Below are 26839 nucleotides of genomic sequence, written 5' to 3' on the forward strand. Positions count from 1 at the left end.
TCTTGCCCAATTGCTGGCCATCTGAATAAAACACTCATAAAGATTCGATCTATTTCGACTTATTTAGGTGAATTGGTGACAAAAAGCACGAACTCCCATATTTCTGGTTTCAAGTATACAGTACGTTTAGAAAAAAGTACTGTCAAATTCAATGACATCAATACTATGTCTTGTGTTTTTATATCAACTTCTTTTAATATACATAAATTCATACCTGAGTATGAGGCTAAGGGATCAGATAACATCAAACAAAAATATTTTGAGATGGAAAAAGATAAAAAAAAATCTGTACTTTTTTTTCTCTCCTAATCCTCATTCTCATGTTTGGTCTTTGAGATCTTTCCAGTCAAGTCCCTGGTTTACGTCTTTTTATATGCACCATGGCGACATACACGATCAGTTAAATAATCACTCCATACTTTTAAGTATTTTCATCATATATTTTGAGTAACAGGTGCTTCACTTATTGATGTTAATTTTAAATGATATCCATGCTCTGAAGATGTGGAGGCAATACTGTATGACCTTGTGCTATTTTCTTGCCCCTTTTTTTTTGGTACATCGGTAGCAGTGAAGTATATAATATGATTAGAAGAAATAGATTCAGGGAGTTTGAATTGATAGAGAAGTTGCTCTCTCAAAATTTAATTATATTGTCCAAAGTAACTTTTGTTACAAGTAAAGCACAAAGAAGAATAAGCATCAATCCCAGTCAATAATAATTCACAGCACCTGGGGTCATTGGTATAAATTCAATACAATCTACTTGCTATATCTGGAGGGGCTCATGACTGTGAAGAATTTTTTCCCAAACCATTTTCAACTGAATTCTCCCCTATTAAAGGGTATAGTTTTCTTTTTCTTTATATGTTTCATAAGGCACCATGGTAATTTGTATTCTCTCTGTCCATAAGTATAAATTATGAGTTTCTGAATTTTTGTATGTTTCATAAACCAAAGGCAGAAGAAGACTTAGAAGTTTAAAAAAGACATCTATCTGCCTTAGCATCCCAAACTTTTTTGATCTGGCAATTAATTTTTGTGTTTAATTGTCTGTTTTGTAGTTGTGTATGTGTGTGCTCAGACACACACACGATTGTCTACGCAAACCTCTTTAATTCTTTTTGTAAATGCCATATTGAGTGCCATTACCGAGAACCCTATAGGATTATATTTTTATTGTCTAGTCATCTAAGATTCCATTTCCCTATCCATATTGCAAGGTCACTAACTACTGCCTGGCAGTCTGTAAATATTCAAATAGTGCCCTAAGTACCCAAACCTAACTGCTCTTCTGCTAAATGAACAACTCTCATCTCCAACTTCTGTCCCTAAGGTTTTACCGTCTTCAGGGTATATTGCAAAATGATTACCAACGAACAATAAAATCCTCAACTGGGAACCTGGAAGTCTGTTTTGCCTCAGTTGGAGAGAGTCATACTGTTCAGCTTACGTAGCGATGGGAGCAGAAATATCTCTGCAGTGTTCTATAGCCAGGCTTATGGGCAGTGATTTAATCTGTTCATGAACAAAAAGGGTGGTTCCTTTGAACTTTTCCTGCTTAGTATGCCCAGAAATACACTACTTCCATCTTATGAGTAATCTTTACTGGGCTTCTTCTGTATTTGAATATCTTTTATATCACCCAAGCTATGTTCAGTATTTCTGGCTCCTGAATTATCTGACGCCCTTTTACAGTTAGGGCAGTGTTTGCCAACATTCTCTTATAAGGTAGTAAGTGTCTATGTAATTGGCTGTGAAAAGCAGCTGAACAGGCAGCCTTTGAAGACAGAACTCCCAGGAATTTCACAGGCTAGACTGACACTTGAATTTCCGTTGGTTTTATCAGCTAGTCTCTATTTGTAATACTAGTCACTGCAGTCCTTGACTCTTTTCGTGCTTCCTCGTCAGAGGAGACAAGTCATGTTTCACCAATATAGTACATTAGCAGACTTTAAATGGTTACCAAGTCCAAGTCCTGCCTCATTAGATCACAGGAATTCAAATATCCTTGAACCAAAACAATAACTGTGTCCTGAATTCCCATTCAGAACAGTGCCACATAAGGTTGCCAGATAAAATATAGTATTTATTTCATAAAATATCTACAACACACTTATACTTTAAAAAATATTTTTTTTAAGTTGAAATTTGAATGAAACTGGGCTCCTGTGTTTTATTCGCTAAATCTGGCAAACCTAACTTTGTCCTGGCTGGACTCCAAAACTGTATAGAAATAAAAGCATTAGCCTTGGAACCTGCTGTCCCGGTTGACTTTTTGTACGTCCTATGGAGCCTACCCGATATAAAGTACAGTTGAATCAATATAAGGAATTACTTTGTATAATTCTGTTAGTCTGTTGCTAACATCCCCAAACCATCTGTTTTGCATACTGAGCGAACAGGACTGATAAAAAGAACTTTAGAGGGAATTATAACTCCTCTGTTAACTATTCTTTTAATCAGAATAGCTATCTCAGATTGCTTTCTGGAACAGTCTACATACAGCTTAATGGTTGAGGAGAGAACGGACAAGTGCAATATTTAGCTTGAACAGTTAACTGGTTGAAGAACAGATATAGTCTGTGGAAAAGATAAGGGAAAACTGCCTCATTCACACACAATATCCATCCAGATTATTCACCAAAGTCAAGTCTAAAATCTATGTGACCAGAGGCTGATCTCTCCGATCCAACTTCACAAACTTTTATTTAGGTTTCACATTAATTTTCTTTACCACATAGCTCCATAAACTCCCAGTATAGCCTTCAAGTTTATTTGAATGCCTTCTCTATCTATCAGAGGAGTTATACTGAACTTCTGTATTTGGAAAACCTAAAACCTGCTGCATACCACCCTCTCGATATGTCACCCAGTACTTTGCATATATCTTAAGATCCCCATCCAAAGATATGGCTAAGAAAAGCTTGACTTTTTAATTTTGTGTAAGTTTTAGTGTAAATTACTGCCCTCTTCCCCGAATCCCTGCCCATTTGATATATTTCATTATAAACCATGAAACTCATAATAGGATTTGAATGTCTTTATGCTAACATAGACAGATTTTTTTTTTTAGATGTGGCAATGTAGGAGGTGGATATAACGGTTCTCTCACTTCTATACCCCACCTTATGTTGATAATGATCTATTAACTCTTCAATGGCATTCCTGTAAGTTTCTGTTTTTATCGCCCTCTTTGAAATCTATGGAAATAGCTCCACACAATTGTGCGAGGTATCCCTTAATGTTTTCTATTTCCTCACATTATGCATCTTCTTTTGTGTAGTTGGCATCTTTTTCATATCATGCAACTTTTTATATGGAGAACATGTCAGTATTGCCTCCTAACTACCCACCAAACATTAAGAACAAGACTATATAAAGCACAGAAGATTGGGGAATACTTTGTTATACTATAACATATATTATACTTTCTGTTAATTAAATGTGTCATCATAAAGCCAAGTTAGAATTGTCTACATCTATAATCATTCTATTGCTTCCAAAGGAGTGTGGGCATTTACCTCTATCAGTGTAGATCTGCCAAAAAAATTCCATTTGCCAGCTATAACAAGTTGACAGTCACTATCTAAGAAAATGTCTGCTCATACAAGTTTACTTAGGGATTATTTGTCAACTGAAAGAACTTCTTCCATTCAGAATATTCTGGACATAGTGACCCTCACCCCATCCCGTGATTAATTCCAATGTGGATGAAAAAAGGTTCAGATGCTAAACCTTATGTAGGAAGGATGAACTATAGATGTAAGAGTCAAAAGAATAGATTTCTCAATTAGAAAAGGTATTTATTTTTGCAACAAACATGAATGACAAATGAAGGCTTGCTCAAAGGGCTGTAGCTCTCCTTAGTTGAAGGATGAATTATTATTATTATTTTTTTTTTCATTTTTCTGAAGCTGGAAACAGGGAGAGACAGTCAGACAGACTCCCGCATGCGCCCGACCGGGATCCACCCGGCACGCCCACCAGGGGCGACGCTCTGCCCACCAGGGGGCTATGCTCTGCCCATCCTGGGCGTCGCCATGTCGCGACCAGAGCCACTCTAGCGCCTGAGGCAGAGGCCACAGAGCCATCCCCAGCGCCTGGGCCATTCTTGCTCCAATGGAGCCTTGGCTGCGGGAGGGGAAGAGAGAGACAGAGAGGAAAGCGCGGCGGAGGGGTGGAGAAGCAAATGGGCGCTTCACCTGTGTGCCCTGGCCGGGAATCGAACCCGGGTCCTCCGCACGCTAGGCCGACGTTCTACCGCTGAGCCAACCGGCCAGGGCTATTATTATATTTTTTAATTAAGTGAGAGCAGGGAGGCAGCGAGAAAGACTCCCACATGCCGTCCCCTAACCGGATGTACCCAGCAAACCCCCTACCTGGGGACGCTCTGCCCATCTGGGGCAACTGGTATGTTGCTCAGAAACCAAGCTATTTTAGCACCTGAGGGAGGCCATTGAAACCATCCTCAGTGTCCAGGGCCAATTTGCTAAAACCATTTGAGCCATGGCTACAGGAGTAGAAGAGAGAGAGAGAAGAAGGATGAGGAGAGATGGAGAAGCAGATGGTCACTTCTCCTGTGTACCCAGACAGGGAATCGAACTGGGATATCCACACCCCAGGACGATGCTTTACTACTAAGTCAACTGGCCAGAGCTAGAAGGACCAATAAAACTGTAGTACATCCATGTAATGTAAAGTATGCAGGGTTTAATTAAAAAGGAAGAAAATAAAGAAAAGTGAAGAAGTCTAAATAAACCTATATATATGTATATACAGTATATATGTATGCACATAACTTCATTGATTATTAATTCACAATATTACTATATTGTCTATGCTTTCACTCGTTCCTCATTTTAAATTATTCTGAATCAATTTCTGAATATATTTATTTATTCAAAATTACTCCATGATTTCTCCTAAAATATAAGGACTTTAAAAAAAATCTACCCTTTAAAACAAAGAAAAACTTACCTCCTTAACAACAATAAAAGGTCAGTCAATATTCAAAATTCCTCACATTTTTCACAAATGCATGTTTTTCTATTCTGATTAAATCGATATTCAAATTTAATCACTTTACAATTAATTGAGCATTTATTATGTCTATTTTTTCTATAAATTCTGTCTTTAACGTTTTTTTCTTTCCCTGTATTTATTTTCAAAATTGAATTGTTTTTTCTTGCAATCTTTTTTCCCTCTATAATAATCCTATAATGTTTCTTAACATATTCTAAATTCAGGTCTGATTATTTTTGGCAGGGAATACAGTACTTTATAGGTGGTGTTGTGAACACCTGTTTTGAGGTCCATAGTTTCTGACTGGACCTTTGGTGATATCAACATAGTGATGATCACTGCTTGTTTGATTAATTCATTAATTATCCTTTTTCTCTTTAATTTCACACCAATCATGTTTTTGATCCTGCAAATACAAACTCCTCCTGTTAAATTTACCAAAGACCTCTATTAATCAAACACAATGGTAAATTTTCTGTCCTCAGCTTACTTGGACCCTTAGCCCACTTGACACCGCTGATGAATACTCATCTTTAATATGCTTCCATCACTGGCCCTGCAGGAAACCACACTGCCCCTGGTTTTCCTTCTCCCATACCAACCTCTCTTGTTCTCTCCCTGCCGTCTTTTCTTCTTTACAAATGTTATTGCTGATCTACTTAGATCTCTTTCTTATTCTTTTATTAACAGTAATCAGCTACTGTTGATATCTCTTTCAATCTCATGGGTTTTCAATATATGCTTAACTCATTTTGTTGTGCTTCATTTTATTTTATTTTACAGGTATTTCTGTTTGTTTGTTTGTATTTTAACAAACTGAAGCTAGAAAACACCAGCAAAAAAGATTATGACTTGCTTGATTGCCATACTCCCTTTATTGCAGTGAGCTGATCCAGAACATGCAATAATTTGAAGAATGCCTGTAGGTTATAGACTGACAATTCTAAAATCTAGATTTCCATGATGGAGCTTTGTCTAAACTTCTTTGTACATAAAATTTTCTCTTTTCTTAATTTTTTATATTTAATTTATTCATTTTAGAGAGAGAGAGGGAAAAGAGAGAGAGAGAGAAGGGGGGAGAAGCAGGAAGCGTCAACTCCCATATGTGCCTCGACTGGGCAAGCGTGGGGTTTCAAACCCAGAACCTCAGTGTTCCAGGTTGATGCTTTCTCCACTGCAGCACCACAGGTCAGGCTATAAACTTTTCATTTGGATGACAAACGACATCTTTTATATAGCTGGTTCCTGATAAATAATGACATTCAGATTATATAAAAAATTTCTAAATCTCAATAATGAAACAGATGAATCTGCAAATAATTGTGCATATTATTTCAAAAGATATGTAAATGGCTAACAAAAAGAAGAAAATGTGTAAAACATTACTAGACATCAAAAAAACTAAAAATTATGTGAGAGTTTCCTTCTCTCCACATCCTTGTTAACACATGCCATTTGTAGATTTATTGATGACAGCCATTCTGACAGTTGTGAGATAATGTCTTACTGTGGTTTTAATTTGCATCTCTCTGACAATTAGTGAAATTAAGCATTTTTTCATATATCTGTTGGCTTCTGATATGTATTTATTGGAGAAGTGTCTGCTCAGGTCTTATGCCATTTTTCAATTGGAATGTTCGTTTTCTTGGTGTTGAGTACTCTAAGTTCTTTATAAATTTTGGATGTTTATCCCTCCTCAAACGTATGTTCTCCTACTTAGTAGGTTGTCTCTTCATTTCTAAGTAGGGTATTGATACTTGATACATATGCACATATACTGAAAGAGATTGTATTTCTATATTTGTTTATCATAAGAACTCCTTTCGTATATTTTTCTTGAAAGAAGTTAAGCATATGTTTAGCTTACATTAGACCCTGTATATATTTTACAATGGGTTGAAGAAAATCTTGACTTATAAAGTAAAAGAACTCTTTTTAACTTTTGGAAATTGTATTCTAATGAAGCAGATGGAAAAGCTGTAGGTAAACTTCAACTGCCATTAATTATGTATATCTGTTAGATTTCAACAGCTGGTATCATTATAAGCGTTATTAGCCTTATTAGGCATGTATGTAAGCATTTTATTTGCAAGATGCTTTATAGTCTTTAATCAGTGCAGTCTTAAGAAATGAATGAGAGTGGTTATGGTAAATTTCCAGTGTAGAGAAAACCAATCTTTCAATGGTTATTTCTACAGCTAATGCTGTTGGTATTTTAGTTATAAAATAAATAACCTTACAAGAACTTATTTAAAAAAGTATAAGTTCATTTCTCCTTAACAGAAATAAAAATAACTATCAATTTAATTGATTTGGTTGGGTGGGCTGCAGTTGTAAACATATTATCTATTGGTGATTGATTATGTTTCTTAAAATGTTTTTCAAACTTTGCTCCATATTAGAATCACCGGGAAGCTTTTGAAAACCCATGTCTAAGTCGTACTGAATGCCTACTAAATCAGAATTTCTGGGGTTGAAAAAGCAACAGAATTTTCTTTTTTAAATTCTCAGTGTTTCCAATGCATAGCCAAATTAGATAATAAGTTTCCTAGAATACTCTTTGTCAATATATAATAAAAGAAGTCCAAGAGGGCCCAAGACTCTCTATCTTTAACAAATTCTCAAGTGATATGTTTGCTGCAGGTCCTTGAACTTCACCTTCACAAGCAAGGTCTGAGAGCTGTTTTATCAATATCACATCACTCGAATATTATGTAAAAGTGTAATGCAATGTGTTCTTTCTGATAAGAAAAAAACAGCATCGTGAAAAATATGTAATTTATTTCTTCTGAAACTGGTATATAGTGCTATTAATGTCAACATTATTAAAATTTAAAAATTGATCATAAGCTTAAAATAATTTTTATGTAAGTATTTATAAATACTTTCTGATGCAGGAAGACATACGGTCATTTTGGTTAAATGCTGTGGTATGTTAATGCTGTGCTAATTACAAAGAAGATGTTAATTTTTCTGCAGCATTTTCATAGTTTATAACTTTGAAAAGATTGAAATTCCCTTTAGTCTACAGAAGTTTAAAACAATTTCATTAAAAGTTTAAGAAAGTTTGTCTATGTGAGTAATTTTTCAAAGAATTATTTTAATTGTCAATCAAAAAATAGTAGGTTCTAGATTATCTTCTTTCATAGTAAGTATGATAAAATAAATGCTGTTCATCTGAAAAATTTCAAAAGCCAATTCTTGTAATGTATTGGTTATCTAAAGGTGACTTAAAGAATTCTACTATATTTTGACTTGATTATTGAAGAAAAAGATTAAAAAGAATGCAACCAGTATGCATCATGTACCTGTAATTTTGCAAATTGTGCTTCTTTAACTGGATGCTGAGGAGATACTAATACATTAATTTGCTTCTTTAAATTTTCTTTGCTCTTGTTACTAATATTCAGAAGAAAAATTTTTTACCTTCACATAATTTCATTATATTAATCAAAGCAATACATCTATGCAACTATTTCTCTCCTAGTTATCTTCAACTCTGATTAATATAAATGACTTTTTAAAATGATCCTTTAAGTGTATTAAACATTGGGTGAAATAGTAATTGAACTTATTTTGAATATTGGCATTCTAGGTTAGAAGAAGAATGTAATCCATCAAAATTTTCTAGAAGTGTCTTTTAATGAGGTAGCTTTATGAAGTGGACTAGAATATGCTATCTTCATTTAAGCACTCTGTATTTTGACCATTCAGAACTACTACCCCACTACAATCACAATAAGAAAGGTTTAAGTCTTCCTAAGTCATTTAAGCAACAGAGTGTTTAAGAAAGAACATATTTTGTTGAATTTTTAATTAGAAAGGAACAGCCATGATGTTTTTTTTAAAAAAAAAAAATACGAGCCAGGGGGGTGGGAAATATCTCAAACTAATGTGTATTAAAATCCCTTATTAAAATTATACCCCAGGTAACATTTCCTGGAGTTGTAAAACTTAAGTATTCATCAATGCATTAAACGAACTCACACTTCCATGCAGTGGTTGAGGTGATTTAATTATTGTCGTATTGAAATGACACATGCTTTGCTGGGTACATAATGACTTCTTGGGAAACAATGCCAATTAGACAATGACTCCTGTTACCCCTCCTGCGGCATGCATTGCTAACAAGATCCACAAGTCATGTCACCAAGTATTCACAGCTTAAGCTTCCTTTTTTGTTCATTGTTTAAAAAGGAGTGGAAAAAGTTACTAACACAGTACTTCAATTTCCCCTATTCAAGAATGTTGTGTCTTCTCATATGTTTTTTTTTTTCCTGAAAATAAGGTCTTACACTACATTAGTGTTTTAAATAAAATTTATTATAGAGTTTAAAGAACTTTAGATGGAAGTCGATGACTATAACTAAAAATATAATAAATGCAACCGAAAACTACACATAAAATACTTGTCTTTGTATATCTAGATATAAACTATGAGAAACTAAGACCCAGAAAACATCACATTGTAAATGATGTTGAAATTATAAGTAAATTCCAGAGCAGAAATTTAAACTTAAATTTGTCTATATGTCTTTTATTTTTTGAAATAAATTTATATGTACAAAAAAGGCTGCTGGAATGGTACAGTGTTCTGCATATCCTTTATCTAGCTTGCCCTAATATTTATATTAATACCTTGAATAAGTATAATTATTAAAACTAATAAATTAATATTATCACCATGCTAATAAATATAGATTGAATTTAGATTTTATCAGATTTTCCACTAATATTCTTTTTCTTTTTTTTTTAATTTTTTTTTTAATTTATTTATTCATTTTAGAGAGGAGAGGGAGAGACAGAAGAGAGAAAGAGAGAGAGGAGAGACAGAGAGAGAGAGAAGGGGGGAGGAGCTGGAAGCATCAACTCCCATATGTGCCCCGACCAGGCAAGCCCAGGGTTTCGAACCGGCGACCTCAGCATTTCCAGGTCGACGCTCCATCCACTGCGCCACCACAGGTCAGGCTAATATTCTTTTTCTGTTCCAGAGTCTAAACCAGGATCTAAACTTGCATTAAGCTGTCATGTCTTCTTGGTCCCTTTTAATCATTTCTTGTCCTTCATGACATAGACATTTTTGAAGAATGCTAGTCAGATGTTGTCTAGAGTACTCCTCAGGTTTGAAAAAAAGTTATTTCATGATTAAATTAAGGATATGCTTTTTTTTTCCCCCCAAGAATCATTTGCTCTTTTCAATGAATCATGTCCAGGTTATATAATGATATGTTAATTACCACAGACACTAACACTGGTTATTTTATTAAAGATGCGTTTGGAGGTTTATCCACTGTAAAGTTATTTTTTTCTCTTTGTAACCGGTAAGTATCTTGAGCAGGTTCTTTGAAACTGTCCAAATATCTATTTGTGTTTAAACTTTGGACCACTAATTTTACTATTCATTATGAATCTTGCCTTCTTCAATTATTACTGTGTTGTAGCTATGGTAATTTTTCTTAAATTTTCTTCATTTCTTTTATATTATTCATTGAAAATTTTCTCTAAGGGGGAGCTGTATTATGCTCCCAGTAATTTGTTTATTCAAATTATGTATTTATCTATAATAATATAGACTAATATATATCTTTTAGCTCCTATAACTTACCACCAATTATTATTATTATTATTTTACTATTCCATTGCACCAGCTATGTCATTGGGATCTCTCCCAGAAGGCCTTTTATGCTCTCTCAAGATGTACACATATATAAGTCTATGTCTATGTCTAAATCTATGTTATAACTTTATCTATGTCTATGTTTATCTTTAATCTATATCAATCATTCTATATAGGTCCTCATTACTTTCTGGTAATAGAAGCTTCTCCAGGCTCCATCTGTTGTTTTCTTCTCTTGTAGAATTAATCATCTCTATAAGGAACTCTTACTTCTTGTTTTATTTTTTTACTTAAGGAACCAAAACCAGTGCAAATAAATGTGCTCATTGCTAAAAGGGTGTCCTTGTTTCTAGGGTCTCTGAATAGACAGAGATAGAAAACACAATCATGTATACTATCTGATGCATACTCACATATTTATATTCATGTATCTATCTGTTTATCTGAAAATATAGATCTATATATATATACAGAAAAACTTCAGAGATACTGTAGGGTTACTTCCAGAACACCACAATAAAGGCATATTGCAATAAAGTGAGACAAAAAAATATTTTGGTTTTCCGGTGTATACAGATGTTATATTTACACTCTACTGTAGTTTATTAAGTGTGAAATAGCATTATGTCTCAAAAACAATGAACATACTATAATGCAAAAATGCTTTATTATAAAGAATAATAAGCATCATGATAACTGCCATAGGGACTTACAGCAGGCAAATCATGACCTCTTTGCTGGTGGAGGGTCTTGTGTCAATTTTGGTGGCTGCTGACTGATTAGGGTGATGGCTGTTGATGGCTGAGATAGCTATGACAATTTCTTAAAACAAGACAACAATGAGGTTTGCCACATTAACTGATTCTTTTTTTTTTTTTTTTGAATAATTTCTCTGTAGCATGCAATGCTATTTGATAACATTTTACCCATAATTGAAAGTCTTTTGACATTGGAGTCCATCTTCTCAAACCCTGCTACTACTTCATCAACTATGTTTATATCGATATAATACTCTAAATTTGTTACTGTGATTTCAACAATCTTCACAACATTGTCACCAGAAGTGGTAGATTCAATTTCAAGAAACCACTTTCTTTGCACTTACATAAGATCCATTCAAGTTTTATTATGAGATTGCAGCCAATTCGTCAGTCACATCGCAGGCTCCACGTCTAATTCTAGTTCTCCTGCTGCTTCCACCACACATGCCATTACTTTCTCACTGAGGATTAGAATCCTGAGGTCATCCGTGAGGGTTGGAATCAACTTCCTTCAATTTCCTATTAATTTTAATATTTTGACCTCATTCCATGAATCACAAATATCCTTGATGGCATCTAGAATTTTAAATCTTTCTTAAAAGGTTTTAATTTACTTTTTCCAGATCTATCTATCTGTGGTATCTGTAGCCTTACAAAATATATTTTCTAAATAAGAAAGTTTGAAAATCAAAATTATTCATTGATCTATGGATTGCAGAATCGACCTTATACTAGTGGCATAAAACAACAATAATACTTTTGTACATCTCTATTCAAAAAGGTGACCAGGTTCACTGTCAATGAGCAGGAATATTTTGAAAGGGATTTTTTTTTTTCCTGAGCAATCAGTCTCAACAGGGGCTTAATATTTCACTAAGCCATGTTGTAAACAAATGTGCTGTCATTCAGGATTTGTTGTCCCCTTCACAGAGTATAGGCAGAGTTGTATTAGCATAATTATCAAGAGTCCTAGATTTCTTAAAATGGTAAAAGAGCATTGGCTTCAACTTAAAGTTACCACCTGCATTAGCTCCTTAAAAAGAGTCTGCCTGTCCTTTGAAGTTTTGAAGCCAGGCATTGACTTTTCCCCTCTAGCAAAGAAAGTCTTAAACAGAATCTCCTTGCAATATAAAGCTATTCTGTCTACATTAAAAATCTTTTTAGTGTAGCCACCTTTTTACATTATTTTAGCAAGATCTTATGGATAACTTGAAGTAGCTCCTACATCAGTATTTGTTGTTTTATCTGCACTTTTATGTTATGGGAGTGGCTTCCCTTGCTAAACCTCATGAACCAACATCTTTTCACTTCAAATTTCTACTGCAGCTTTTTCACCTCCCTCAAACTTCATATAGCTGAAAACAGGGTCATTAGGCCAAAAGAAAAAAAAAATGTTGTGGCTGGTTTGATCTTCCATTTGGGTCACTAAAACTTTCTCCATATCTGCAATAAGGTTGTTTGGTTTCTTATTATACATTGCTCACTAGAGTAGCAATTTTCAAGAGCATTTTTTTTTTTGTATTCACAGCTTGGCTCACCATTTAGTGCAAGAGGCCTAGCTTTCATCCTACATGTGTTTTTGACATGTAGGATGCCTTTGTCCCTAAGCTTAATCATTTCTTGCTTTTGATTTAAAGTGAGTGATGCTTCTGACATCCTTTCTCTTGAATACTTAGAGTCAATTATGGGCTTATTAACTGGCCTAATTTCAATATTGTTGTGTTTAATAAACACAACAAAGGAATAAAAAAAAACCTAAAAAGAGAGGAGAGAGACTAGAGAATGGCATGTAATAAAGCATGCAGTGTACACATAACATTTATTATTATGGGGTGCCATTCATGGTACCCAATAATAACTATAATAGTAACAGCAAAGATCACTGATTATAGATCATCATAACAAATACAATAAAAATAAAATGTTTAACATTTAAAAACATTACTAAAATGTGACAGAGACAAATAGTAAGAAATGCTCTTGGAAAAATGGCACCAATAGACTTGTTAGACACAAGGTTGCCAAGAACGTTTAATTTGTAAATAGCACAATATCTGTGAAATATAAAAAAGTGAAGCAAAATAAAACAAGGTATGCCTATATATAGTGATTTTAGGTAGAAAATTATTAAATTTTTTTTGGTCTGGTAAATGATCCTTAAAATAATAATTAGATTTGGGCTTGCCAGTTCTAAAATGATCAATTTCTCTATATGACTTTATTCTTTTCTCATTACAAATTTTGTCTTATAATTTTTTTACAGATTTAAAACTACAGTGATCATAATGTGTCACTAAACTTCACACAGAAAAGAAAAACATAATAAATATAATCTTATGTATTCATATGCAAAAATATACTATTCATTTTATTGGCCTAAGGTTATCTATAAATGTAATTTCAGATCTATAGTGATTTGAAATATTTGTTAGAATGTTTAGTTTCTATAAGTATCTTTTCAGTTACCTAGTTAATTAGTCATTTATTTTGTTGTTTTTTTGTAATGCTTTACCCTCAGAAAGCTTCTTTTACATAGGCAGCAAGATTTAATTATAGCAACAAAAATAATGATAAACAGCATATAAATTTTTATGGTAGAAACAATTGTTTCTACATTTAAATCAAAGATTTTTCATAAAATTTTTAAATGACACATTTGACGGTCACTTACAATCACCCAAAATAAAATTAGATTCATCACATGAAATCAACATCTCTGCTAAATACCCTCTATGATACATTTAAAAAGTCAATGTAATTACATTTTGAAGACTCCTGTAGAATTTTCTTTAAAATCTCCAATTATAATGAAAAACTTTTAATTTTACGGACTGGAAAGGGGGCTAAATAACTTAATCATATACACATAGTAAGAGAAGAACTGATTTACAGGTCACTTTACTTCTTTTATATTTCTTTTGCTTGACACCAAACAATCTTTTAAATCATTATTCTAAGACACATATCTTAAAATTATTATTTTGAAATGATGCTGGCATTATTTTAACAATAAAAAATTTATTATGTACAAAATAAATGCCCATGTTTATTGAAACCAAAGCTCCCTTATATAGAATTTCTGAGATTCACCAAATTTTACCTTAAATTTTTGAAAATTACCCAAATTTTAATTTTTATTAAAAGGGAATGACCCAAAACTATTTATATATAAAAATACTTGACTGTTTTTATAATAGTACAGGATATAATACAATGTTGTTGTGTATTTATGTTTTTGTCTGATTTCTGTTTTAAGCTTTTATTTCCTATGAAATGAATTAATAATGAAATGTTCACAAACTGTTCTCCTTAATGGTACTCCCTATATAGATTCACAGCAATGGCTACTTATTAGATTTATTTTTTTAATCTTAAATTTCTGAAGCTATCTGTAGCATTCAGAATCTTTGTTTTTATATGAAAAGCCATCTTGGACCACAGACAATAATCTTCTCAAGATTTATGATTGCTTTGAGCATTCACTCCTGCTGAGGATCAACAGCCTTGAGCTGCAAAGAAATCCAAACCTTCATCTTCCTGCTATGAAGAAAATTCAAAATGGCAGAAAATATTTTTGTAGTTCCTTAGATAATTCTTGAAGATCTTAACTGCTTGAAAATCTATTCTGTACAAAACAACATATGAAAATGCCAGGAAAAAAAAACATAACAAATTAAACAAGAAAACGAACTCTCAAACACAATTCACAATGAAAATAAATAGAGTAACATTTTTCTGATCTGACTTTCAATGAAATCTTGACATTTTCAAGTGCACAATGCACCCCTTGAGAATAATTATTTTATGACAACAGTAAGTTACATAATTTAAATTTTTTTCTGCATGTGTACCACTCAATAATTTCTTATATCCATATTTCAGTGCATAGAGAATGTCCAGATAATTGTCACTAAAATACTACTGGCAATATTGTGAGTAACTTAAATTTTTATATTTGTATATTTAAAAATTGATGTTTTTACAAATAACAAAAAATAATTAATACTTTTTAAATATAGATCTGTAACCCTGACATATTTCTGAATTTCATACTTTTAAACTCTACTTTATAGTGGATATTTATGTTGACAAGTATAACCGGCATTTTAAAGTTAACATTACAAAATAGATACTATTGAAGTCTATCATCAAACTCATTTCTTCCATAATATTTCTCATCTTAGTAAATCGCAACTTCAACCTTTCATTTTCTCAGTTGAAATATCTTTGGTCAACCTTTACTCTTCTTTCTAATAAACCCACCTCAAATTCAAACACTGAAAAAATCCTGTTCATTTTAAATTAGAAAAATATTAAAAAAATCATCATTTTTCCTACTATACTGCTCACATCTTAGTCTAATCATCATCAACTCTTGACTAAATCTCTTACTTGCTCTCCATGTTCTTACCTTTGTTTTTTATGGTCTCTAGCCAACAATGCAGTCAAGGTAACCTTTAAAACATAGGTCAGATTTTCACATCTTCTGTTCAAAATAATCTGATATAGTTTCTGATGTACAACAGCATAACATTTTAAATTGTTACCATAATAGTTCAGAGGCTACCCTCCTATTCCACTCTTTCTTCAATAATAGAATTCTGATTTGATTTGAAGTGTGGGGAAGCAACAATCTTTTCTCTACCCTCAAAGTTTCTCTAGCTGGTATGATAACCAAATACATAAACATGAGATGGATTATCAAGAGAAAATAACTAAATTTACTACATATATAGGTATGGGAACCCTACATACATGACAGAGTGATAGACTCCCATATGCACAAGAGATTCAAAGATAGAATAGGGAGGTGGAGATATAAAAGACATTCTGAGCTAGGGATTAGTAATACACCTTGGGGGCTTCAAAAGGCCATTGCAGAATGATATGAAGCACGTGTTTAGTAAATAAAATTTGCCCTGCCATATAAGTGAGTCAAAGAGTACGGCTGATAATTATCTGGGAAACAATTTTTTTTTCATCTTCTGTTACATGAGGTTTTAGAACTGTTTCTATATATTTCTGCATAGCTGATTCCAAATCTGAAATCCATTTTTTGGTGCATGCTCTAGTTTTCATGCAATTTTAATTTCTTTTTGTTACAGTTAATGGCATGCATTGGTTTTTAAATTGGAGTTAAAGGGCAATGGCTCTTGGATTGAACATAACCACAAGGCAATTAATGTTTTACAAACATCACTTTTACATAATTGCAGTTGTTTTTAAATGTAAAAATTATTATCTGATAAAAACACCCTCTTATTTTGTTTTAAGATTGAATCATGGTTTTTTCGAGTAGGCATAAATGTAATAATAGTCCTGACACCTTCCGTTATATATGTGGCTGTTACACACTTCAACGTCAAAGACACAATATTTCATCATTTGTGACACATACATATATTGCCTATTTTCAAGTTCCCCTTGGCAATCAAGACAAGAATCAGGCTCCTCATATTGTGTGTCATAATTGTGAGGAAATGCTTCATGACTGGACAAAAGGAAAATGCAAAGGAATGCCTTTTGTTATTCCCATGGTTTGGTGTAAACCTGAGGACCACATAATGACTCTTATTTCTGTCTGATCCATACAAAGGACATAGGCAGGAAAAACTGGCATATGATCGCATATCCTAATATTCCTTCAGCAATACAACCTATCCCACACTCTGAGACACTCCTGGTTCCAGTTTTTAATGGTTTTATTTCTTCTAAGGCTGAAGAAAGTAAACATGGTGATCAAGTGTATTTTGATAAGATGCATGAGGAAATGGTTGTAGAATCTGAAGGGTCTTCTGATGCCAAGCAGTCATTAATGCCTCAGTACTTTAGCCAACCTGAATTGAATGACTTAGTAAGAATGATATAAAAATTGTCCTTGACTTTCTGAAGTATGAGGAGCATAACTGGATCATTTGGGTGGATCTTAAAATGGTAAATTTCCTACTAGGACAATGGAGAGGTTTCAAAAAGTATCCTTGCTATCTGTGTTTGTGGGACAGCCGAGCTCAGGAGAAACACTAGACACAGAAGGAGTGGCTGAAACGTGAAGCTCTGGAAGTAGGGATGCAAAATATTGTGAATGAACCAGTAGTTAATCAAAACAGGATCATTTTTCCCCCACTTCACATCAAACTTGGCTTAATTAAGCAGTTTGTTCAGGCTTTGAATAGTGAAAGTGAATGATTTCAACATGTTATTCCTGCTTTTCCTGACTTGTCTTTCAAGAAGATAAAAGCAGGTGTATTTGATGGACCTCAAATTTGAACCCTCATATGTAACGAAGAATTTACCAGGAAGATGAATAAGAACGAGAAAGCTGCATGGCAGTCTTTTGTGGCACTTACAAAGAACTTTCTTGGCAACAAAAAAGCAGAAAACTATGAACTTCTGGTTCAAAAGGTGCTGTTGGCTTTCTGCGACATAGGATGTAACATAAACATTAAGATTCACTTCCTGAACATTCACCTTCATAAGTTTCTTGAAAATCTTGGAGCTGTTAGTGATGAGCAGACTACTGCTGGAGCATCAAATGAGATTGTCCTCAACAAGTACACAAATGCAAGAGCTACAAATGCAAATTTTAGCCTGAATAGAATTTAAATAAGTTTTGTGCAAATTTTATGATTAAAATAAGTGTTTTAATATGTTCTATTTTGAAATTGTAGACAAATTCTGATGCAATCATATCTTTTAGGGTATTAATATATTTACTGCATTATATAAATTATTATATTTTCACAAAGATAATGCCCAAGAAGACATTCTACTTCAGTATGTTAAACTAAATGTTGAAAATTTTACAATAAGATGAAAACCTAAAATCTTGAATTACAAAAAAACCCTGTAACTTACAGAGAAAAAGTAATGTCAGATTTGAGATCAGCACACTCGAATTAGGTAAGAACAAGTGTTTTTGTGGATGCAACAAAAATTTTTATCCCCAGTGATAGGTCCCTTATTCAACTTATTTTAGGTAAAGGGAGGAGCAGAAGTTTCTTTTGAGTCTGAAGTAAAAATTACTTTTAGCTCAAAACAATCTGCATACCCTAGAGAGGGGTCTCAAACTCAACTCAGCATGTGGGCCGCAGAGCAAGATCACAGCCCTTCAGCGGGCCGCACTAGGTCTACAAAAGGCAACTGTTACTCAACACTTTTCTCACTGCAGTTGAAAACAAAAAAAAATCAGTACAACAAGCACAATCATACATGCAGTTTACTCAGTGTCACAAAACGACCAGAAACTGTAGTTCACATCACAACTGCTGTTAACTAAGCTAATATCTAGCTAGGATGCTAGAGAAATGAAAAATACAAGTAGATCCCTAGGCTTACTTAATTTTATCCAAAATATTTTGAACTTCGTGGATTAGTCTGTGGGCCGCACAAAATTGTTCGCCGGGCCGCGAGTTTGAGACCCCTGCTCTAGAGGCACATCTTAGGTTGAGTCATTCTGGGTGCCCACCATGTGGTATCTCCCAATTTTTATTTCTCTGCCTTATAGAGAGAGGTAGGATAAAGGCTGAAGATATAAGCAGAAATTTTTACAGGAGTTTCAGAAATTTTTTTACATTAATAGCAGGTTCAGATAGCATTCCTATTTTGTCTTAGGTTTACCTTATTTGAGTGTTTTAGAATATGAGTGTGTTACTTATGCTGGGCAGCTATCTTATACTGTTAGAGATCATGAGATCATGACCTCTGTTTTGTAGAAGATAGCTAGAATGGTTATGAATATTTGATGAAAAAACAAGACCCATCATAACAGTCCCATGTTACTGAATTACAGGTCTTTGTCCACCTATGCTTATCAAAGACCAATAAAACATGAAAAGAAGATTGCAGCATAGAAAGTAACAGTTTATTTAAAAATATGGCCCCAAGCCTGGAGAAACAGGTGAGTGAGCACTCTATGACCTGTTCTCCGATGGGCTCTAGGGGTAGATTACAGAGGAAAGAAATCATTAGTCATGGTGACTAATGGAGCTGTGATTGCAGGCTCTTTTGATTGCTTGGGGCCAGGGTAGGGAGTGATTGAACACTGTTATCAGATTCTGATGTTAGCCATGGCTAGCATTCTGTCTAGATTTGTGAAGTGTGATCAGTAGATTTGTTCTGCTTTTTATACTGTGGACTGAAACACAGCTGAGGTTAAGATGTGAAATATGTTTTGAAGGAAACTCTGTTCTCTTTTGATCAACAGACCTTAAGCTTTTCCTTAAGATAGTTGAACGATTACCAGACGCCAATGTCTTAAGGGCTTCGTGATAAAAGAAGTGGACATACAGTATGTCATGGTGCAAAGCTAGCTTGAATTAAGAAAAAACTCATTAAAGAAGTGAGGTTTCTTTGCAGTTATAGCTGGACCGTTTGCTGTGTAATCAAGTTTAAAAGTATATATTTAAGAAATGAGTTAAGTTGCTATTACATTTTCTATTACATGGGGCTGAACCCAATCTCTTAATAAACATACATTATCTTGAAAGCTTTTTTTGCCCATAATTAGTTTGCTAGGGGTAATGTAACAAAGAACCACAACCTGGGTGTCTTGAAACAACAGAAACTTATCACCTCACAGTTCTGGCATTTGTAAGATAAAAGAAGGGGGACACAGTTGTCATCCTTACTCTGAGACAATGGGTAGAATCTTTTCTTGCAACTTTGTAGTTCTAGTGGAATCCAGAAATCTTTAACATTCCTTGTTAGCAGCTACACCAGTCAGATTTCCATTTTCCTCATTGTAAAGCCAGTAGCCACGGCCACCATTGCAGCTGCCTGGCCCATGCATGTTCACATTTGATTCAGACAGATGGTAATGAAACAATGGAGCCAAGAACTGGTGGGCCATTACCTTTAAACCTAGCTCACACCCAGCAGGTGAGAAATATACACAGTAAGAAAACACTTCCCTTTTCATTTAGGGTTTTCAAAGCCAATGACTTATCCGAGTATTTCTAGAATCAAAGGGTTCTACCACCAGCCTTATTCACCTCTGTTCCCCATCTCCTACTCTCTGCACAAACTTTGCAAAAACTGGCTTCGCCTTCAGCACTCCACCATCTTGGCTGCTTCTCCTCTGAAATTCTAATTTCAGGAACCAAGAGAGCGAGGCCATGGTCTCCCCCATTTTATAGAGTAGAAATTAAAGCCTTTAAACCAGTATACAAATAAGAAAGTCTCTGATACAAAGCCACTTATCTGAGGCATAAATGAGATTTCTCATAAGAGTGCACCACCCCACATCTTGTAACAGTCAAGAGTGTGGGGAAAAGCTTAGTGTTGAGAAGATCTTTGTACTAAAAGGGTGGGAAAGGCTCAGTCTTAAAACTAAGCTTTAAGCTATAAGGACCCTGCCTGCTTACGGCCTGTGTCTCCCACATGCAATGCAAACTATAAGCGAGCAAACATATACATCATATTTGCAAACTTATTTGACCCACACTCATTGCATGACCATCTTAAATTGCCATCCCTCTGTGAATATCTATGTCTAAATTTCTCCCTTTTGTAGGGGCACCAGTCATATTGTGTTAACATTTACCCTAATGACCTCATCTTAACTTGATCGTATGCAATGACTACATTTCCAGATGAGTTTGCTTTACAGAATCTGGGCATGAGTACTTCAATATTTCTTTGGGAAGTCGTGATTCAATCCAAAACACTGCCCATGGTAATTTACTTTTTTCTATTTTAATATTAATATAGTATAATAGCATTCTTTGTTGAATATGCTAAGAGTATCTTTCCCTTGGATCTTGTAGTGACTACCTCTTAATTCTTGGAATCTCTGAATATGATCTTACTTGAAAATAAAAAATGTCATTCCAGATGTAAGGAAATAAGGATCTCAGAAATGAGTCTGGATAATCAGGGTGGGTTTAAGGTCAATGAAAGCATCCTTGTAAGAAACACATAAAGAAGAATAACAGAAGATAATGTGAAGGTAAAGGGAAGATTGGAGTAATGTGGTCATTGGAAGGGGCAAAAAATTCTCCATTAGTTCCTTTAGAAAAAGTGTGTGGCCCTGTTGACAACTGTTTTCTGACTTTGGGACTTTAAAACTATAAGATAATAAATTTATTTTGTTTTAAGTCCATCCAGTTTGCATGAATATGTTATAGCATCCTCAGGAAACTAGTATAGAACCTTTGAGTTAAGTTAGCTTTTGTTCTTTTTCTTAATTTTTTTTTACATATTTTGCTACCTAAATATATTCAGGTTGCATAGGAGTTTATTTTGTTGTGGTGGTTTTTAACTACAGTTTTATCACTTGACACATCAGTTTTTTTGTGTAGGGTTCTCTTACTAAAATAAAATAATCATGAGAGTTGAAAATTTATAATTAACAGCTCTTAGAAGATGTCTATATCATGGTAGGAATACATATGGTCTAAGTTTGACTGATCTAATGTAACTCATTAAGAACAGATAAGCACTGAGTAACTAATGAACAAAATAAAAAATAAAAGATTTTGTGCTGTTAAATAGTCTTATTTTAATCATTAAAAATACATATCATGAGTCTCATAATTTCATTTTAATTTATTTTTTTGTTATCAGGCATGGTGTCATCAATAATAGCAAATGGGTAAGGAAGTAAAAACAACTTATTAACATATTATTAACATATTTTAAATTTCTAAACATTAGTTTCTTCAGCTCACTGTTTAGAAGAAAGAAATATTGAGTTCAAGAAAATAAATTCTTTTCATAATATAGAGCGTATGGAATTATATATATAAAATACTCTCTGAAACATATCAGCTATTTATTTTTTTCATTTCAATTGCTACATAAAAATAAATCTATTTACATCTATGTCATGTGGTTCACATTGGATAGGAAACCTTTTATTTGCAGTCTCACTGTATTCCCAGCTCAGTCCTGATTCTGGTATTGGCCTTGAAACACAACTTGGCAAAGTATAGCTATAAGAAAAAAGAGACTTGTCAGCCAGGAAGCCTTTGGAACCCTGAAAATAGGGCATAAGTAAAAGAGTCTTTTGAAAAAAGAATATGAATAAACATTAAGTAGTAACTTGCATCTTTTGCAAGTGTATAATACGATGAAGAGGATAAGATGCCTATATTAAGGTGATGAATCTGTAAAATGAAAATGAGTATACTGAAAAAAGTATGGCAAATACCTTCATAGCTAAATTAATCACAATAACACCCTCTTGCCTTTTATTCTTTTCTATGCACTTAATTCAGGGAAGTTGATATTCTGTCAGCTTTTCAAAATTTTGTAGTACTTAAAAAGAAGTTCAGTGGTAAGGACAAAGTCTATGATAGTCTCCTCTACTTCTAATACATAGACTATATTATTAGGTATGTGCAACTTACCTGAAAGATTGTAGGTAAAAAAATTAAAATTGTATTCTGACAATGTCAAACAACCATCTAACCAGTGGTTCTCAAAGTCTCTTCTTAAAAAAGAAAGTTTGATTTTTGAAATTTTCATATATGTCTCTCACAAAATCTTCTTAAGTCATTTTTTTAAGATTTTATTTATTCATTATAGAGAAAGGGGAAAGAGAGAGAGAGAGAGAGGGAGAGAGAGAGAGAGAGAAGGGGGAGGAGCAGGAAGCATCAACTCCAATATGTGCCTTGACCAGGCAAGCCCAGGGTTTTGAACCAGCAATAAAGCATTTCCAGATTGACGCTTTATCCCACTGCACCACCACAGGTCAGGCTTCTTAAGTCATTTTTTAAAAAGTTCTTTTATAAAGTTGTAACTATGTGTGTGATCTCGGAGTCCCTCAATGCTATAGGGATGAGGGTTTGGAGAACAGTAACTATTTTTTCCATTCATTTCAAATGTTTAAAGATATTAATATTTAATTATTTTAATATCCAAAATTTACTGATGATTCTAAAATATAGTATCTTTACCAAAGAAAAATATTTACATATAACTGTTTAGATTTTTAAATGTAGTTTCTAAAAAATGAGAGAAAATCAATATTAAAATAATGTCATATAAGAAAAATATAGCTATTTATAGAGACATTTAAAACTTTAAAATTATCTTAATATAACTTTTTTTTTTTTTTTAATAAATTTTTATTAATGGTAATGGGATGACATTAATAAATCAGGGTACATATATTCAAAGAAAACATGTCTAGGTTATTTTGTCATCAAATTATGTTGCAAACCCCTCGCCCAAAGTCAGATTGTCCTCCGTCACCCTCTATCTAGTTCTCTGTGCCCCTCCCCCTCCCCCTAACTCTCTCCCTCCCTCCCTCCCATGTCCTCCCTCCCCCCCCACCCTTGGTAACCACCACACTCTTGTCCATGACTCTTAGTCTCATTTTTATGTTCCACCAATGTATGGAATCATGTAGTTCTTGTTTTTTTCTGATTTGCTTATTTCACTCCTTATAATGTTATCAAGATCCCACCATTTTGCTGTAAATGATCTGATGTCATCATTTCTTATGGCTGAGTAGTATTCCATAGTGTATATGTGCCACATCTTCTTTATCCAGTCTTCTATTGAAGGGCTTTTTGGTTGTTTCCATGTCTTGGCCACTGTGAACAGTGCTGCAATGAACATGGGGCTACATGTGTCTTCACGTATCAATGTTTCTGAGGTTTTGGGGTATATACCCAGTAGAGGGATTGCTGGGTCATAAGGTAGTTCTATTTGCAGTTTTTTGAGGAACCACCATACTTTCCTCCATAATGGTTGTACTACTTTACAGTCCCACCAACAGTGAATGAGGGTTCCTTTTTCTCCACAGCCTCTCCAACATTTGCTATTACCCGTCTTGTTGATAATAGCTAATCTAACAGGAGTGAGGTGGTATCTCATTGTAGTTTTGATTTGCATTTCTCTAATAACTAATGAAGCTGAGCATCTTTTCATATATCTGTTGGCCATTTGTATCTCTTCCTGGGAGAAGTGTCTATTCATGTCCTCTTCCCATTTTTTTATTGGATTGTTTGTTTGTTTGTTGTTGAGTTTTATGAGTTCTTTGTAAATTTTGGATATTAGGCCCTTATCTGAGCTGTCGTTTGAAAATATCAGTTCCCATATAGTTGGCTGTCTGTTTATTTTGATATCAGTTTCTCTTGCTGAGCAAAAACTTTTAATTCTGATGTAGTCCCATTCATTTATCTTTGCCTTCACTTCTCTTGCCATTGGAGTCAAGTTCATAAAATGTTCTTTAAAACCCAGGTCCATGATTTTAGTACCTATGTCTTCTTCTATGTACTTTATTGTTTCAGGTCTTATATTTAGGTCTTTGATCCATTTTGAATTAATTTTAGTACACGGGGACAGGCTGTAGTCGAGTTTCATTCTTTTGCATGTGGCTTTCCAGTTTTCCCAACACCATTTGTTGAAAAGGCTTTCTTTTCTCCATTGTGTGTTGTTGGCCCCTTTATCAAAGATTATTTGACCATATATATGTGGTTTTATTTCTGGGCTTTCTATTCTGTTCCATTGGTCTGAGTGTCTATTTTTTTGCCAATACCATGCTGTTTTGATTATCGTGGCCCTATAATATAGTTTAAAGTCAGGTATTGTAATGCCCCCAGCTTCATTCTTTTTCCTTAGGATTGTTTTGGCTATTCGGGGTTTTTTATAGTTCCATATAAATCTGATGATTTTTTGTTCCATTTCTTTAAAAAATCTCATAGGGATTTTGATGGGAATTGCATTAAATTTGTATATTGCTTTGGGTAATATGGCCATTTTGATTATATTTATTCTTCCTATCCAAGAACAAGGAATATTTTTCCATCTCATTGTATCTTTTTCGATTTCCCTTAACAATGCTTTGTAATTTTCATTATATAGGTCCTTTACGTTCTTTGTTATGTTTATTCCTAGGTATTTTATTTTTTTTGTTGCAATCGTGAAGGGGATTATTTTTTTGAGTTCGTTTTCTAATATTTCATTGTTGGCATATAGAAAGGCTATGGACTTTTTTATGTTAATTTTGTATCCTGCGACCTTACTGTATTGGTTTATTGTTTCTAATAATCTTTTTGTGGAGTCCTTCGGGTTTTCGATGTATAGGATCATATCATCAGCAAAAAGTGATAGCTTTACTTCTTCTTTTCCGATATGGATGCCTTTTATTTCTTTGTCTTGTCTGATTGCTCTGGCCAGAACTTCTAGCACCACGTTGAATAAGAGTGGAGAGAGTGGACAACCCTGTCTTGTTCCTGATTTAAGGTAGAAAGTCCTCAGTTTTATGCCGTTTAATAGGATGTTGGCTGATGGTTTATCATATATGGCCTTTATCATGTTGAGATATTTTCCTTCTATACCCATTTTGTTGAGAGTCTTAAACATAAAATTGTGTTGTATTTTATCAAAAGCCTTTTCTGCATCTATTGATAAGATCATGTGGTTTTTGTTCTTTGTTTTGTTGATATGGTGTATTACGTTAACCGTTTTGCGTATGTTGAACCATCCTTGAGATTCTGGGATGAATCCCACTTGATCATGATGTATTATTTTTTTAATATGTTGTTGTATTCGGTTTGCCAGTATTTTGTTTAGTATTTTAGCATCTGTATTCATTAGAGATATTGGTCTGTAGTTTTCTTTCTTTGTGCCATCCTTGCCAGGTTTTGGTATGAGGGTTATGTTGGCCTCATAAAATGTGTTTGGAAGTATTGCTTCTTCTTCAATTTTTTGGAAGACTTTGAGTAGAATAGGAACCAAGTCTTCTTTGAATGTTTGATAGAATTCACTAGTATAACCGTCTGGGCCTGGACTTTTATTTTTGGGGAGATTTTTAATAGTTTTTTCTATTTCCTCCCTGCTGATTGGTCTGTTTAGGCTTTCTGCTTCTTCATGACTCAGTCTAGGAAGGTTGTATTGTTCTAGGAATTTATCCATTTCTTCTAGATTGTTGTATTTGGTGGCATATAATTTTTCATAGTATTCTACAATAATTCTTTGTATTTCTATGATGTCTGTGGTGATCTCTCCTCTTTCATTTTGGATTTTATTTATTTGAGTCCTGTGTCTTTTTTCCTTGGTGAGTCTTGCCAAGGGTTTGTCAATTTTGTTAATCTTTTCAAAGAACCAGCTCCTTGTTTTATTGATTTTTTCTATAGTTTTTCTGTTCTCTATTTCATTTATTTCTGCTCTGATTTTTATTATCTCCTTTCTTCGGCTGGTTTTGGGTTGTCTTTGTTCTTCTTTTTCTAGTTCCTTAAGGTGTGAAGTTAAGTGGTTTACTTCGGCTCTCTCTTGTTTGTTCATATAGGCCTGAAGTGATATGAACTTTGCTCTTATTACTGCTTTTGCTGCATCCCAGAGATTCTGATATGTCGTATTTTCATTTTCATTTGTCTGTATATATCTTTTGATTTCTGCGCTTATTTCTTCTTTGACCCATTCATTTTTTAGAAGTATGTTGTTTAGTTTCCACATTTTTGTGGGTTTTTCCCCCTCTTTTTTGCAG

Source organism: Saccopteryx bilineata, chromosome 8 (genome assembly GCF_036850765.1).
Source record: "Saccopteryx bilineata isolate mSacBil1 chromosome 8, mSacBil1_pri_phased_curated, whole genome shotgun sequence".
Lineage (NCBI taxonomy): Eukaryota > Metazoa > Chordata > Mammalia > Chiroptera > Emballonuridae > Saccopteryx > Saccopteryx bilineata.